This window comes from Salvelinus alpinus, chromosome 21, assembly GCF_045679555.1.
Source record: "Salvelinus alpinus chromosome 21, SLU_Salpinus.1, whole genome shotgun sequence".
Lineage (NCBI taxonomy): Eukaryota > Metazoa > Chordata > Actinopteri > Salmoniformes > Salmonidae > Salvelinus > Salvelinus alpinus.
In genome coordinates, this window is record NC_092106.1 from 14,572,607 (window position 1) to 14,588,077 (window position 15,471).

Sequence of the window (15,471 nt, forward strand, 5' to 3'; positions counted from 1 at the left end):
TGTGAGAGCAGACTAACCTGATCAGGTAAAGCGTTAAACCTGCTTTTTGTATAAAGTATAAAAATGTGTGTGGGTGATAATAGTGGCTATCGCTGTTTGTGGATCTGTGAGGATGGAGGCTGTGAAGCAGTGGAGGGCAGGATAGGGCTATCCCACCACTCTGCTGTGCATCTATGGGTTCTTCGATACAGTGAAACCTCTTGTACCCTTCATCTACCCTTACCTGACTGGTCCAAACAAAAACCTGATGGTGGAACAGGTACAGTAGGCTTCAGGACAAACATTTCAATGCATTGTATTCATGCTCTTATACTATCTTTAGAGGGGTGTAACGATTTCCTTCATTGTGTATTCGTGCCTTTACAACTTCATCAGTAATATAACCATGTTATTGACCACTTTATTACCTACCAGCTTGATAAAGAAAAGGAAAATCAAGGGAGAAAATGCTTGTAACGAACGTCGTCGGGAGAAGGAGAGGAGGACCAAAGTGCAGCGTGGTACGTATCCATAATACTTTTAATAATGATGAATACGCGAACAAAAACAACAAAACGACCAACGAACAGTTGGTGCAACAACAGTAGGTGCAACAAACACTAAACAGAAAATAACCACCCACGAACACAGGTGGGAACAGGCTACTGTCACACCCTGGCCTTAGTTATCTTTGTTTTCATTATTATTTTAGTTAGGTCAGGGTGTGACATGGGGAATGTATGTGTTTTGGTTTGTCTAGGGGTTTGTACGTTTAATGGGTCAGTGTCTTGTCTAGGTGTTTGTATGTCTATGGCTGCCTAGATTGGTTCTCAATTAGAGGCAGCTGTGGTTTATTGTCTCTGATTGAGAGCCATATTTAAGGCAGCCATAGGCATTTGGGTTTTGTGGGTAATTGTCTATGTTGTACGTTTGTAGCTTGTGTGTGCACTTACGTTTATAGCTTCACGATCGTTTGTTGTTTTGTTTAGGTTTATAATAGTGTTCGTTTCGTGTTTTTCTTTATTCTCAAATAAAAGAGAAGATGTATTTTTCACACGCTGCGCCTTGGTCCTCTCTCTCACCGCAAGACGATCGTGACAGCTACCTACGTATGGTTCTCAATCAGAGACAGCGATAGACAGCTGCCTCTGATTGGGAACCATACCAGGCCAAACACATAGAAATACAAAACAAGGACAACAAAGAACACCAGACATAGAATGCCCACCCAAACTCACGCCCATACCAACCAAAATAGAGACATAAAAAGGATCTCTAAGGTCAGGGCGTGACAATGCTCACACTTTTCCACATGTTTTTGATGGCAGCAACAGGTCAGGAAGTAGTTTGAACTTGTGAACTTGTGGCTGTCAACCCAACACCTTAGCCTTTACGGCAAGAGATCTGAACCTTTTGATGAGGTCGCGGCATCGCTCACTAGATGTTGGGTTAAGGTTGGGTTAAGGTCGCTACAATCAATCAATTAATTTTCTATCTGAATGTTGCAACCTCCCAAACAGACAGCAGTGTTGCACTGTAACTGAGGTGACCAACGAGATCTACCCTGTGTGGACCTACTCCTACCTGGCTGTGATGGTGCCAGTCTTCCTGCTCACCGATTGGCTGCGCTACAAGCCCGTCATGGTGTTTCAGTGCATCAACCTCTTCATAACCTGGGCGATGATGCTATTGGTGCAGGTGGTGGCAGCCTTTAAGGCGATGCAGTTCTTCTATGGCGTGAAGTCGGCCTGTGAGGTGGCCTACTTCTCATACATCTACAGCATAGTGGACATGAAACACTACAGCAAGGCTACATCCTACTGCCGTAGTGTACAGCTGCTAGGCTACAAGGTGGGCTCTGTGCTGGGACAGCTGCTGGTCTGTTTCAGCCTCATGTCTTACAACAATAACATCTTGGTACTTAATCTGGTGATGATCTCCATTGACCTGGTGACTTCCCTCTTCCTGCCCATGTTCTTCCATCAGAGTCAAAGTGAACCACCACAGACCCCAGAAGGAGGGGACAGGTGTGCAGGTGATGTGTCCACTGAGGGGCCAGTGAGGGCTAGGAGCTGCAGCCAAGTTTTCCTGCTGCTGTTGGAAAGACTTTCTCCAGTGCTACTCCACCAGGGCACTGCTGTACTGGTCAGTGTGGTGGGTACTAGCTACCTGTGGCTACAATGAGGCAATCAACTATGTACAGGTGTTGTGGGAGCACATACAGCCATCCCAGAAAGTCACAATCTACAACGGAGGGGTGGAAGCTGTGTCCTACCGGTTTGGTGAGTATTGAAGCACCAACTGTTGGAGTACACATGACAATTGGGTATTTGTAGATGTTTGTCTGGCATTAATAAACCATTATCATCAACAGTCAATCTGCAGTCATACTACTAATATGTACTTAAAGTGGACTGGTCCCAGTGGGGAGAGTTGTTCCTGGGCTCTTTCTCTGGCCTGGGGGCCTTATCATATTTGCCATGTGAGTTTGTGAGTTACTGCCATTAGAAAAATGTAGGTGCCAAACTTGAATGATCATTAAGCAAGAACAAACGTGACCATTTCCTCCCATGTTCCAAATTGCTACTGACCTCTCTACGGAGAGATAAGCACTGATCTTTGGAGCAAACAACTTTGGGTCTTTGGTACTTCAGACTATCATCACATCCATTGTGGTGGATGGCATGGGGCTCAGCCTGGGCATCATCCCACAGGTAAGATTAAGGTTCAAGTGTCAAAGGAGGCAAGTCCCTACAAACCATTAGATCCCAACTTTTCCACCACAACCCCAGTGTCATAATCCAAAGTTAGGAATAGGTACCTTGGACTTTTGCCTTGGATGTTATGAACTGTCCTGGATCTTTGACCAAAAAAAGGAATACAACAATATTAAGTATCTGGTTCATTCAAAAAGTATTTTATTTTTTATCTGAACTGTGTAACTGAAGAATAATCTTAATGCTTTTCCACTCTTTCTTGCAGTTCACCATTTATGGAAGCTACTTCTCAGCCATCGCTGTCATTTTCTTTCTGAGGGGTGTGTACATGATTATGACAGGGCGGTAAAGCAACAGAGATTCCACCACTGCAGAGGAGCCTCCAAGCCCAACCCTGTGTACACCCTGCAAGCTTGAACATGCAGTGGACCAAAAAGAAGAACCCAAAGTAGAAGTGTTATTATCTGACCGGTTCTGGCCACAGACAATAATCTGGTCAAAACTGATGAGGACAAGGTGTCTCACCAAACTTTTACTTTAAATTCTAACGTCATGTTGCTCTGTATACTTGTATTTATAATCAAAATAAAAGTTGACACTGACTGGGCATAGACGTTCAACCTCTAGTTTTGATTTACATTTGGTTGAGTTGTCAACTAAATGTGAATTCAAACTTAAATCAACAACAAATGTCACCAAGCTTAGGTTAAAAGTTGGGTAAAAAAAACTATGAAATGCCCTTTTTGCAAATCCAATAAGTTTTCCATGTTGATTCAACATTAGCAGTGGAGAAGGTGAAAAGCTTCATGTTCCTCGGTGTACACATCACTGACAATCTGATATGGTCCACCCACACAGACAGTGTGGTGAAGAAGGCTCAACAGTGCCTTTTCAACCTCAGGAGGCTGAAGAAATGTGGCTTGGCACAGAAGACATTCATAAAATTCTACAGATACAGCATTGTGTACAGCGCCACCCAGAAGCTCCTCGACCCGTTTCAGTTTGCCTATCAGCCCAGCAGAGGAGTTGATGATGCCATTCTTACTCTCTTCGACATGGTCTATAGAGATCTAGAGGGTGCCAAATCCCATGACTTTTCTTCTGCCTTCAACACAATCCAGCCTTACATTCTGGCACAGAGATTCATTAGGGACTACTCCTTAGGGGGGCTGGTTTTGTGGCTGTTGGACTTCCTGAGCCAGAGGTCACAGTGGGTCAAAATAGGTCCCTACGTGACGGACATACGCACCACAAACACAGGCTCTCCTCAGGAATGTGTTTTGTCCCCACTTCTGTACATCTTGTACACCAATAGTTGTACTAGTTCCCATCCTGACAGACACCTCGTTAAGTTCGCTGATGACACTGCCTTGATCAGCCTGTTGCATGCTGACGAGGAACACCATGGCCCGGTCCTAAATGAGTGTATAGTGGTGTAACAAATCACACTTGGTCCTCAATACCAACAAGACCAAAGAGATGTGCATAGACTTCAGGAAGCATACAACACCTACCTCTACAACATCTATCAGAGGTCAGAACATAGAGATTGTAGAGGAATACAAATATCTGGGTGTCCTCTTGGACAATAAGCTCCAGTAGAGTAAATGTGCAGACCTGATCTACAAAAAGAGTCAGAGACTGTACTTTCTCAAAAAGCTGGGATCTTTTAATGTTGACTGTACTATACTGAATCTTTTATTGAGATTATTTAAACTTTTTGTATTGTTTGTTGGTTTGGCAATGCCACTGTCAGCCAGAGAAATATGCTGAGAAGGATTATTTGACCACAGTCAAACATACAGGCCTGGATAAGATATTTAAGGTCAGGGCCCTCTGCACAAAATCATTTTAGACCCAAGCCACCCCCTGTACCCGGACTTTGAACTACTCCCCTCTGGGTGCAGGAATAGGGCACCCCTCGGCAGGAAAAACAGAACTAGACAATAATTTGTGATATCCATCCTAAATAGCTCGGGCTAATGTTCCTATCGACCCAGTAAGGCCAGCAGGCTAGTCTCTTTTTATTGGTATGTAACTGTTATGAAAGTTGTATTGTCAATTCGTTTTGTATTTAAACACCACTTTAAACATGCACATGACATTGCAACAAAATGTATTACAAAACAATAAAGTCAGTAAAGTAAAGTACATCCTTTCGGGCTGTATCACCGCCTGGTGCGGCAACTGCACTGTCCGCTACCGCAGGACTCTCCAGAGGGTAGTGCTGTCTGCCCAACAGATCACCAGGGAAACACTTCCTGCCCTCCAGGAAATCTACAGCACTGGGTGTCACAGGAAGGCCAAGAAGATTATGAAGGACCTCAGCCACCCGAGCCACAGCTTTTCCACCCGCTACCATCCAGAAGGCGAGGTCAGTGGAGGATCAAAGCTGGGACCAAGAGACTGAAGAACAGCTTCTATCTCAAGGCCATCAGACTGTTAAATAGCCACCACCAGCCTGCCTCCGCTCGGTACCTGCCCTGAACTTTAGTCACTGTCACTAGCCGGCTACCACCCGGTACACAACCCTGCACCTTAGAGGCTGCTGCCCTATGTACATAGCCATGGGACATTGGTTACTTTAATAATGGTTACTTTAATACCGTTTTTTATGTATATACTGTATTCTAGTCAAGGCCTACCCTATTAACTATTGCTGTAAATATACTATTCTATCCTAAGTATTCTACAGAAATCTTACATAGTATATCCATATTTTGTCCATAATTTCTATATATCCCATCATATATATTCATACACTGCTCAAAAAATAAAGGGAACACTTAAACAACACAATGTAACTCCAAGTCAATCACACTTCTGTGAAATCAAACTGTCCACTTAGGAAGCAACACTGATTGACAATAAATTTCACATGCTGTTATGCAAATGGCATAGACAAAAGGTGGAAATTATAGGCAATTAGCAAGACACCCCCAATAAAGGAGTGGTTCTGCAGGTGGTGACCACAGACCACTTCTCAGTTCCTATGCTTCCTGGCTGATGTTTTGTATGCTTCCTGGCTGATGTTTTGGTCACTTTTAAATGCTGGCGGTGCTTTCACTCTAGTGGTAGCATGAGACGGAGTCTACAACCCACACAAGTGGCTCAGGTAGTGCAGCTCATCCAGGATGGCACATCAATGCGAGCTGTGGCAAGAAGGTTTGCTGTGTCTATCAGCGTAGTGTCCAGAGCATGGAGGCGCTACCAGGAGACAGGCCAGTACATCAGGAGACGTGGAGGAGGCCGTAGGAGGGCAACAACCCAGCAGCAGGACCGCTACCTCCGCCTTTGTGCAAGGAGGAGCACTGCCAGAGCCCTGCAAAATTACATCCAGCAGGCCACAAATGTGCAAATAACTTCACAGAAAAGGGTTGTAAAGGGTTTAAACACTTTCCCATGCTTGTTCAATGAACCATAAACAATTAATGAACATGCACCTGTGGAACGGTCATTAAGACACTAACAGCTTACAGACAGTAGGCAATTAAGGTCGCAGTTATGAAAACTTAGGACACTAAAGAGGCCTTTCTACTGACTCTGAAAAACAACAAAAGAAAGATGCCCAGGGTCCCTGCTCATCTGTGTGAACGTGCCTTAGGCATGCTGCAAGGAGGCATGAGGACTGCAGATGACTGCAGACAACTGCCCGAGTTACACCAGGAACGCACAATCCCTCCATCAGTGCTAAGACGGTCCGCAACAGGCTGACAGAGGCTGGACTGAGGGCTTGTAGGCCTGTTTTAAGGCAGGTCTTCACCAGACATCACCGGCAACAACGTTGTCTATGAGCACAAACCCACCGTCGCTCGACCAGACAGGACTGGCAAAAAGTGCTCTTCACTGACGAGTTGCGGTTTTGTCTCACCAGGGGTGATGGTCGGATTCGCGTTTATCATCGAAGGATTGAGCGTTACACCGAGGCCTGTACTCTGGAGCAGGATCAATTTGGAGGTGGAGGGTGTGTCAGTAGACCAGAAGTAGTGCCCTTTGAGAAAGTTGTTGATTGACAGACGGAGCTCAGCGATTACACAAACAACCTGAGGTTAGTACGCTACTACTATAGTATTGTAGTAGGGAGCCGATAACCCTGGACAGGTAACACAGCTAAATCTGACTCATCTGGACAGGTAAAGCTTTGAAGTTTTGAAGTTGTGTGGTGACAATCTCTGTGAATCTGTGAGAATGAAGGCTGTAAAGCGGTGGAGGACAGGATGGGGCTATCCCACCACTCTGTTGTGCATCTATGGGTTCTTCAGTACTGTGAAACCCTTAGAACCTTTTCTCATACCTGACAGGTTCAGACAAAAACCTGACAGTGGCACAGGTAAGCTACTACAGTCCTGAAATGTCAATAAAATGCCATTCCCGCACTCTTGAGATTTTGAACAGCACTATATCTATGAGGACACCAGGGAACAAAGTAACACAGGGTCAGTTGTAACAGTATGATAATTGAATGTTATCCACTGTGTTAATGCTTGGTTAGTGTCTCTACAAGCCTAAGAAGTTCATTTAAATCCATCAATTATCTTTTGTTTTATTGACAAAAATTAGACCCTAAAATAATATCCTTGCCGCCTCTCTCCGTTTGTATAGTTGATGACAATAATTATTGTTGTTTTCTCACAAGATTTAGATCATTACAGGCTAGTGGGGAGTTAGTTGTAACGCAGTACTTAAAACCTTACATGGTATTTAGACACATTCACATAATGATATAAAATGTCGCTTCTTTACAACAATTTTAGCAGTACAACTAAAAGAATACCTTAACATTTTTAAAAATAAGGTCAAATTCATACTTTTGTATGCTAATATAAATAACCTACAGTGCCTTGAAAAAGTATTTGCCCCCTTTCTGATTGTCTCTATTTTTACATATTTGTTATACTGAATGTTAACAGATCTTTAACCAAAACCTAATATTTGATAAAGGGAACGTGAATTTACAAATAACGAAAAAATATACACTTATTTTATTTATTTAATTAACAAAGTTATGTAACACCGAATTCCCCTGTGTGAAAAGGCAATTTCCCCCTTACACTCAATAACTGGTTGTTCCACCTTTAGCTGCAATGACTGGAACCAAATGCTTCCTATATTTGTTGATCAGTCTCACGTCGCTGTGGGGGAATTTTGGCCCACTCTTGCATGCAGAACTGTTTTAACTCAGCGACATTTCTCAGCGACATTTCAAGCATGAACTGCTCGTTTCAAGTCCTGCCATAGCATCTCAATTGGGATTAGGTCTGAACTTTGACTAGGCCATTCCAAAACTTCAAATTCGTTGCTTTTTCATGATTGTGTGTTTTGGATCATTGTCTTGCTGCATGAACCAGCTGTGCTTCAGCTGTAGAATTATCTGATACAGAGCAGAATTCATGGTTCCGTCTATTCAGGGAAGTCGTCCAGGTCCTGAGGCAGCAAAGCATCCCCAACCCATCACACGACATCCACCATGCTTGACCGTTGGTATAAGTTTCGTACTGTGGAATGCAGTGTTTAGTTTTCGCCAGACATAAATGGGACCCATCTCATCCAAAACGTTGACACAAATTTGCTAAAAAGCACCTGGATGATCATCAAGACTCTTGGAAGAATGTTCTATGGACAGATGAGTCAAAAGTATAACTATTATTTGTATTTATTATTAAAACATACTATATACCTGTAGTGAAGCAGCTCAATATTTACATTACATTCTGTCATCTAACCGTCTCCTGTCCAGAGCGACCCATAGGAGCAACCAGAGTCAAGAGTCCCGCCCAAGGGCACGCCGATATATCTCCCACCAAGTCAAAACGGGGCCCCGAAATAAAATAAGTATGCAAATGTTGTTTTATTTGTTCACTCAGGTTCTCTTTATCTAATATTATGTTTTGGTTGAAGATCTGATGACGTTCAGTATCAAAAATATGCAAAAATTGAGAAAATTAGAGAGAGTGCAAATACTTTTTCACAGCACTGTATATTAAATGCTGGTCAAATAAGGGTTTTTGGTCAATATGAAATTCCTAAAAGATCAAATGGAATTTTGTTAATGTAATTTATTTTCATCCAAATATCAGTTTCAAAATCATAACATCAATAACAAACATTTCAATTACCCTTCTTTTTTACTATGGAAGACAGTGTTACATTAATGTTAATTAGCTAAGTGTCTTTGTGAGACTCATTGTACAGTTGGTACAAATCGCACATATACCATTGACTTATTAATGCGGCATGACAACTTGTCAAGCATTAGCAAAAAAAAAATAACTAAAACAATTCAGAGTATGTAATGTATCTTTAATTTCAAAAGCAGAATTAGCAACATCACACAGTTTCATCACAAGCTTAGCTAATGTTAGTTAAACAGAAATGTTAGCCTACCTAAACAGTAGCTAGCTAACAGCAGATAATGACTTAGTATAAAAGTCTGCATTGAGCTTCAAAGACTGTTTCTTCGATAGCTACATGTTTTCTGTTTCTTGTAAATTCCTCTGTCATTATTTTAAACTGTTAGATATGGCTCGTTAGCTAATTATTAGATAGGTGGCTAGCTTTTTTTGTGAATACAGGGTTTATTTGTCATGTTGGTGAGCTGCAGTGAGTGGCAGATCTTGGTTTGATTATTGAAGTGTAGACTGTTGACCCCTGGAGGTGGAGGTGAAGTAGCTGTGGCATTTCCTAGCCTACATTCTTCTGGAACAGAGAGATGCAAACTTCCACTCACAGGGCACGTCAAACCAGAGCTTCGCACTTGCAGCGTTCATATGCAGACAGTCCTCTCCTTCTCCAGCGTTATTGGGCTCATCGGTGTCCCAGTTAGTGTAATCAAATCTGGACCCATCTGACCACATCCATGTGCCCTCCTTGATTGCATCAAAACCTCCAAGCCAGGTGCTATGTAGGTGGCCATTGGTATCCTTTGTCAGTGCTTGCATAAACTGGTACTCTAAAAGGCTATGCACAGATGCTAGGTTTCCACCAAGTGCCAAACAGTTTTGCTCCGAATCTACGAATGATTTGCTGAATGCTGACAAACTTGAAACAGTGTGATCCATATGTGTACCAGTCTGAGGGACATGAACTTTCCTTTATCCCCTCCTGCACTGCTGCCACGTGAGCCTCGGCAGGAGGAGTCTGTTCCACCTTAGTCTTCAGTAAGGGTTCTAAACCAAGGAGCTGGGTCAGGTTTGCATCGCCCAGTGCAATGGCAGCACTCAGAAGCAGAAGGATGGCAAACTTTTCCATGGTAATCTTTTCCTGTCAGAGAAGGAATCACAGGTGGTAGTCTGTAGGTTCTGTTCAGCTTGAGAAAGAGGAACACTTTTATACATGTATCCCACCAAGCCACAAGGACAATGTACAAAAAAGCATGTTGACACTGATTCCACATCCTATTTTTTTTTTATTTTTTTTTTTATATATATATATTTTATTTTTTATTTTTTTTACCGTTATTTTACCAGGTAAGTTGACTGAGAACACGTTCTCATTTGCAGCAACGACCTGGGGAATAGTTACAGGGGAGAGGAGGGGGATGAATGAGCCAATTGTAAACTGGGGATTATTAGGTGACCGTGATGGTTGAGGGCCAGATTGGGAATTTAGCCAGGACACCGGGGTTAACACCCCTACTCTTACGATAAGTGCCATGGGATCTTTAATGACCTCAGAGAGTCAGGACACCCGTTTAACGTCCCATCCGAAAGACAGCACCCTACACAGAGCAGTGTCCCCAATCACTGCCCTGGGGCATTGGGATCTTTGTTTAGACCAGAGGAAAGAGTGCCTCCTACTGGCCCTCCAACACCACTTCCAGCAGCACCTGGTCTCCCATCCAGGGACTGACCAGGACCAACCCTGCTTAGCTTCAGAAGCAAGCCAGCAGTGGTATGCAGGGTGGTAAATGTATCCTAATCCTTCTGCCAAACATACACAGAGTGTACAAAACATTAAGAACACCTGGTGAATCCAGGTGAAAGCTATGATCCCTTATTAATGTCACTTGTTAAACCCACTTCAAACAATGTAGATGCTTAAAGAAGGTTTTTTAAACCTTGAGACAATTTAAACATGTATTGTGTATGTGTGCCATTCGGAGGGTGAATGGGCAAAACAAAATAATTAAGTGTCTTTGAACGGGGTATGATAGTACATGTAGGTGCCAGGCGCACCTTTTTGTGTCAAGAAATGCAACGCAGCTGGGTTTTCACGCTCAACAGTTTCTGGTGTCTACAAGACAGTAAGATCATCTTCCTAATATTGAGTTCCAGCTCCCCCCCCTTCCCCTCTATCTATAGAGAGAACATCTGACATCTTTAGTCAGCTGACACAACTACCTAGACAACTTACACACACATCCCTATACCAGCCCACAAACTATAACCATGCTGGTGGTGTGATTCTATTTGAAACCACTCAAAAGCCAAGAACACACAAACACTTGCAACTACCTAAATTAAACAATCAGACACATGAACAGTGAAAAACCTGAATGATTGAATTAATGTTTTATTTTAGTGTCAAATTGTCAGTTGGCGACCCATCCGTTACAGGATCAATTGACACTTTAAAAGAAAATGACAATGATTCTTACAAAGTGTCCTCTGATGTGCTGTGCAGTGTGCACCGCATACAAAGAATCAACATGATTACAAGGTTGTCTAGGCAAAAACAACTACCTTTAAGGAGCAAAAACAAAAATAAATAAATACAGATGTATAAATACAGGTGAATGAAACTGAAAAAAACGATTTAAACACATTCGGGCCCCAAGAAATAATAAAAATGTGAAAGCTGTATAAGCCTATGCACAATCCATACGTACAGTGGGGAGAACAAGTATTTGATACACTGCCGATTTTGCAGGTTTTCCTACTTACAAAGCATGTAGAGGTCTGTAATTTCTATCATAGGTACACTTCAACTGTGAGAGACGGAATCTAAAACAAAAATCCAGAAAATCACATTGTATGATTTTTAAGTAATTAATTTGCATTTTATTGCATGACTTAAGTATTTGATACATCAGAAAAGCAGAACTTAATATTTGGTACAGAAACATTTGTTTGCAATTACAGAGATCATACGTTTCCTGTAGTTCTTGACCATGTTTGCACACACTGCAGCAGGGATTTTGGCCCACTCCTCCATACAGACCTTCTCCAGATCCTTCAGGTTTCGGGGCTGTCGCTGGGCAATACGGACTTTCAGCTCCCTCCAAAGATGTTCTATTGGGTTCAGGTCTGGAGACTGGCTAGGCCACTCCAGGACCTTGAGATGCTTCTTACGTAGCCACTCCTTAGTTGCCCTGGCTGTGTGTTTCGGGTCGTTCTCATGCTGGAAGACCCAACCACGACCCATCTTCAATGCTCTTACTGAGGGAAGGAGGTTGTTGGCCAAGATCTCGCGATACATGGCCCCATCCATCCTCCCCTCAATACGGTGCAGTCGTCCTGTCCCCTTTGCAGAAAAGCATCCCCAAAGAATGATGTTTCCACCTCCATGCTTCACGGTTGGGATGGTGTTCTTGGGGTTGTACTCATCCTTCTTCTTCCTCCAAACACGGCGAGTGGAGTTTAGACCAAAAAGCTCTATTTTTGTCTCATCAGACCACATGACCTTCTCCCATTCCTCCTCTGGATCATCCAGATGGTCATTGGCAAACTTCAGACGGGCCTGGACATGCGCTGGCTTGAGCAGGGGGACCTTGCGTGCGCTGCAGGATTTTAATCCATGACGGCGTAGTGTGTTACTAATGGTTTTCTTTGAGACTGTGGTCCCAGCTCTCTTCAGGTCATTGACCAGGTCCTGCCGTGTAGTTCTGGGCTGATGCCTCACCTTCCTCGTGATCATTGATGCCCCACGAGGTGAGATCTTGCATGGAGCCCCAGACCGAGGGTGATTGACCGTCATCTTGAACTTCTTCCATTTTCTAATAATTGCGCCAACAGTTGTTGCCTTCTCACCAAGCTGCTTGCCTATTGTCCTGTAGCCCATCCCAGCCTTGTGCAGGTCTACAATTTTATCCCTGATGTCCTTACACAGCTCTCTGGTCTTGGCCATTGTCGAGAGGTTGGAGTCTGTTTGATTGAGTGTGTGGACAGGTGTCTTTTATACAGGTAACGAGTTCAAACAGGTGCAGTTAATACAGGTAATGAGTGGAGAACAGGAGGGCTTCTTAAAGAAAAGGTCTGAGAGACGGAATTCTTACTGGTTGTTAGGTGATCAAATACTTATGTCATGCAATAAAATGCAAATGAATTACTTAAAAGTCATACAATGTGATTTTCTAGATTTTTGTTTTAGATTACGTCTCTCACATTTGAAGTTTACCTATGATAAAAATTACAGACCTCTACATGCTTTGTAAGTAGGAAAACCTGCAAAATCAGCAGTGTATCAAATACTTGTTCTCCCCACTGTACATGGACTTGATATACGCCTATAACTAAATATGTAATTCAATTATAGGTTAATATAACATTTTCATCGTCGCTCAGCCACATAATGCCAGGGTATACCTGGTGGGCTTTCTGGAATAGAAAGACACGTAAATCATGTGTTAAAGGGCAATAGAGTATTGAGTGAATTTCATTCTCTACCTCTTTGAGGTCACAGTAGTTACAAAGTCTCTCCTATACTATTTCACCACAATACCAGCCTGTTTACACACACAGGCGCAATATCCATGTTCTTATCTGTGCACATAGTGATCTCCGGCTGTAGGGTGTACATAACCTTCTGTCACACATGAATTCGCTCTTAATCAAACAAAAGTTTCTCAATTTACGTTTATGATTAATCTCCTCCACCAATTTCTTTTCATATTGCATCATCAGTTGTTTTTTAATGTTTTTTTTATTTGGTTTTCATACAGATGTTCATAGTCAGACTGTTGTGAAAGGTTTAGATTGGATGAGCTTATTAGGCACTTGTATAGGGACACAGATGTAATTACAGGGTACAGTGAAAATCTTGTTCTCCGGGCTCCAACAGTGCAGGTAAAAATAACATAAATAAAAAGAGAATGAGACATAATAATAATATATACATATTTACAACAGTAGCAGTTATAAATGACCGTTGGGTGTTGGGGGCAGGGTGAATGAAGTCTGTCGGGTATGGGGGCTATTAGGGGAGGGGGAAGTGAGAAGTGAATGAAACAGTAATAAAAAAAGAATAATATATACATATTTAGGCATATTTATTTATTAACAATGAGACATGTCCATTGGGAGGTGGGGTGCAGGGTAACTGTGTGTGTGTGGGGGGGGGGCGGGGTCTTGCAGTCAGTGAGTGTGGATTGCAGTCACTCAGACTTTTCCAGTAGACTGCTTTCAAGGTAAGGAAACACATATCTAAATATGTCCAACGCTGAACTATCACTTTAATGTCATCATATAAATTGTAGCCTTACTTTTGTACATTTCAATGTTCTAATACAAAGTAAAATAAAAAATGATATTTTGGAAGTTTGAAAGACATGCCCCAACCCCTCCCTGTGAGTTCCACTGAATGTTTTTAAAGGTCAATAAGGTATGAGTGTCAAGTAAATAAGTTATTCTGGTAACTGTTATCCACCGTTGTGTCAAACTACCAGGAAGTTTGATAAGGTCGCGAAGCTCACCCTGACTAAAGGTTCTTTGAAAACGCCTGTCAAGCAACATGGACGAAGTGTTGCAGTGAGATTAGGTCAAGCAAATGAGCTGATACACAAACAAGTCAAACAACATTGGCATTGCATGCATAGAGTAGCAGGTAGCCTAGCAGTTAAGAGCGGTTTGAATCCCCGAGCCGATTTGGTGAATAACCTGCTGATGTGCTTTTAAGCAAGGCACTTAGCCGTAATTGCTCCTGTAAGTCGCTAAGGATAAGAGTGTCTGTTAAATGACTAAAATCATTAAAAAAATAAACATCCAATCCTGTCATACACTGAGTATGCAAAACATTATCAACACCTATTTCCATGACAGACTGACCAGGTGAAAGCTTTGATCCTTTACTGATATCACTTTCTAAACCCACTTCAATCAGTATAGATGAAGGAGAAGAGACGGGTTAAAGAAGGATTTTTAAGCCTTGAGACAATTGAGACATGGATTGTGTGTGTGCCATTCAGTGGGTGAATGAGCAAGACAAAATATTTAAGTGATTTGAACAGGGTATGGTAGTCTACCAAGCGCATCGGTTTGTGTCAAGAACTGCAATGCTGCTGGGTTTTCACACTCAACAGTTTCCTGTGTGTATCAAGAATTGTCCACACCCAAAGGACATCCAGTCAACATGACACAACTATGGGAATCATTTTTGACACCTTATCCATGCCCTGACTAACTGAGGCTGTTCTGAGGGCAAAGGGGAGTACAACTCAATATTAGGAAGGTGTTCTTAATGTTTTGTACACTCAGTTTACATCACATCCTGGTTTAACAAATATTTTTTTAATACAAATGTTTGGGTATTATAAAAGCATCACTGAGTGTACAACACATTGTAAATACCTGCTCTTTCCATGACAGACTGACCAGGTGAATCCAGGTGAACGCTATGATCCCTTATTGACGTCACTTTCTAAATCCACTTCAATCCGTCTTAAAACTGTTTAGGGATAGGGGGTAGCATTTTCACTTTGGATGAATCGCGTGCCCATAGTGAACTGCCTCCTACTCTGTCCCAGATGCTAATATATGCATATTATTATTACTATTGGATAGAAAACACTCTGAAGTTTCTAAAACTGTTTGAATTATGTCTGTGAGTATAACAGAACTCA

General features: G+C 42.3%; 2 pseudogenes; one reads left to right on the forward strand and one right to left on the reverse strand.

Annotated features, from left to right (window-relative positions):
• Positions 1 to 247: 247 nt before the first annotated feature.
• Positions 248 to 4,186, forward strand: LOC139547495 (thiamine transporter 1 pseudogene; annotated as a pseudogene).
• A 4,548-nt stretch (positions 4,187 to 8,734) lies between these two features.
• Positions 8,735 to 9,994, reverse strand: LOC139547895 (ladderlectin-like; annotated as a pseudogene).
• Between the last annotated feature and the right edge of the window lie 5,477 nt (positions 9,995 to 15,471).